A 2,968-nucleotide genomic window follows, 5' to 3' on the forward strand; every position below is an offset into this window, starting at 1 on the left:
TGGTATGTAGACTTTTGCTTCACGACTTATGGACCATCAAAGTTTCAGTTTCAAGATGAAATTTACATAAGATGAAACTATCTCTTATTATTATTTAAGAAAAATGTGTAACAAACCTGTTATTAAACGTTAATGTAAGGCATAAAAATGTAAAATGCAACAAACCTGTTGTTAAGCGTTCATCTGAGACATAAGGAAGTAAATGATGGAACAAACCACTATTAAATATTAATTTCAGCTATAAGAAAGTAAATGATGGAACAAACCTGTTATTAAACGATAATGTGAGGCATAAGAAAGTAAATAATGGGACAAACGATTAATAAATATTAATTTGAGCCATAAGAAAGTAAATGATGGCACAAACCTGTTACTAAACGTTAATGTGAGGAATAAGAAAGTGAACGATGGAACGAATTTATTACTAAATATTAATTTGAGGCATAAGAAATTAAATAAAGAGACAATTGATTAACTACGTTGTAAATACAGTGGTATTTATAATAAAGATTTGCTAAAACAAAAACAATGAAGGACTTTTTTCTTGTAATAGGAAAGCTTACTAATTTGCTTCTCACTTGTATTGTAAGTAACAAGTTTAAGTTAAAAAGTCAAGAAAAAATAAACGTATATAGTTTAATGTTCGAATCCTACAAGCTTGGTACGAAGTTTTCCTTGCATGTAATTCGACAACTAGAAGAAGAATACCAGAGTAAAATGTATAAATAATATCGCGAAGAAAACCATGTGTAACAAATATCCGAGATGTATACCTAACTAACCAAATAACTCTAAGCTCTATGGAGCCCGGAGGTTCAATGCCGCGTTCACAAAAGCTCTCCACTGACTTCTATTCTTAGTCAACTGGATTCAGTTTCTACTTTGCAGTTTTATTTCTGTGAGATCCATTTTATTATTGTCCTTCCAACTTCGCCTAGGTCTTCCTAATGGTCGTTTTCCAATTGGTATTCCAGTTAAGATTTTGAAAGTGTTCCTACTTTCTTCGATTCTAACAACATGACCTGCTCACCTGAGCCACCTAGATTTGATGACTCTAACAATATTCGGTAAACCGTACAAATTATGTAGTTCCTCTTTATGCAGTTTCCCCCATTCCCCCATTCCCGTTTCTCTTTGGTCCGAATATTCGTTTCAGTATCTTATTCTCAAACACTTTCAGTCTATATTCTTCCCTCAGAGTAAACGACCATGTTTTGCAACCATACAAAACAACAGGCATGATAATTGTTTTATATATTTTAAGCTTCAAATTCCTCGTCAAAATTCGCGACGACAAGAGATTTTGAACTGAGTAATGACACGAATTCTCTGCTTTTAGTAGACACATTCTAAGACAAAGGTGAATAATAATGACGACAACATATCTCCTTGTTTCAGGCCATTCTCCACATTGAAGATCGTGAACAAAAATTTCCTACCCAGACTTTATTTTGGGATTCATTTAAATTTATCTTAATTAATCTAATTAGCTTTGTCGGTATTCCAGATTCTGTAGAATGTTGTATAATGTTTCTATCCTAACCGAGTCGTAAGCCTTTCTAAAATCAATAAATAGTTGATGTAGCGGGGTATTGTATTTCCACTTCTTTTCGACTATTTGTAGAATGGTAAATATTTGGTCGATAGTTGATCGATTTCGTCTAAATCTGCAATGATAATATCCAATAATTTCATCTGCGTATGGGGTCAACCTTGCTAATAGAAGGGTTTGAAAGGATTTTATAGGATGTTGACAGAATAGAAATGCCTCAATAATTAATACAGTCAGTTTTGTCGCCTTTCTTGTGAATTGGAACAATGATTGATTCTTTCCACTTTTGTGGCAATTCTTCCTTGTTTCAGATAAGGGGAATGAGTTGGTATATCTTGTTTCACAATTTTCCCCCTCCAGCCAAAATTAACTCAGCCGGAATTTTGTCTATACCCGGAGATGTTTGCTTTTTAAATTTCTTTATATCGATTTCTACTTCTATTCGGTTAATTTCTGGATTATATGGTTCTGCGGTATTCATTTCCCTTTCTCACGCATACTAGTTTTTCGCGCGTGTTAAGCAAATTATCAAAGAAATCTTTCCATCTATTTAAGATACTATCTGTATCAGTGAAAACTGTTCCGTCAGCTTTCTTTAATACATAAATACGAGGTTGATAGCCTTTCTGAATTTCATTGATCCCCTTATACATGAGCTGAATGCTTTAATTTTTAGTATTATCTTGAAGTTCGTTAATTTAAGCTTAAAAAAAACGCGTTTCTTTGTTCTTAAAGTTTTGGTAGTTTCCAGCGTGATGTCGACGAAATTTTGTGCAGTTATTTCATTCGGATTTTGCAGCCAACGTAATTTTGCTTGTTTTCTTCTTCTCTACTAGTTTAATGCATTCCTGGTCAAACCATGGTTTGTTCCTACGTATTACCGCGTGTTTCAATTTTTCTTTAGCTGAAATTTAAATGCTATCTCTAGTTGCAGCCCAAGTAACCTCAACACTAGTCCACTCTGACTCTTCTAAAACCGAGAATCTATCCGAAACTTCAATTTGGTATTCCTCTCTTACCTGCCTCTCTTCTAATTTCTTTAAATTAAATCTTTCCGTTTTCAGACATGGAATATTTTCTTTATTCGATGATAATCTCTCTCTTACTATCGCTACTACCAGGTAGTGATCAGTGTCACAATCAACCCCTCTGAACGACCGAACATCGATTATGCTAGATTGTCTTTCAATTTGAATGTGTATTTTTCCGTCTGGTGAGGTCCAAGTGTTTATATGAACGTCGCGGTGTGAGAATTTTGTACTCTTCACGATAAGGTTTTGGGATGTTGCAAAGTTCACGAGTCTAACACCGTTGTCATTACTTTCGTTCCCTATAATCGGTTTGCAAATATTCTCTCGTCCTACCTTCGCGTTGAAATCCCGTAATAGAATTTTTATATGGTTTATCGGAATTTGG

The sequence above is a fragment of the Thermobia domestica genome, chromosome 9 (assembly GCF_964235325.1).
Source record: "Thermobia domestica chromosome 9, izTheDome1.hap1.1, whole genome shotgun sequence".
NCBI lineage: Eukaryota > Metazoa > Arthropoda > Insecta > Zygentoma > Lepismatidae > Thermobia > Thermobia domestica.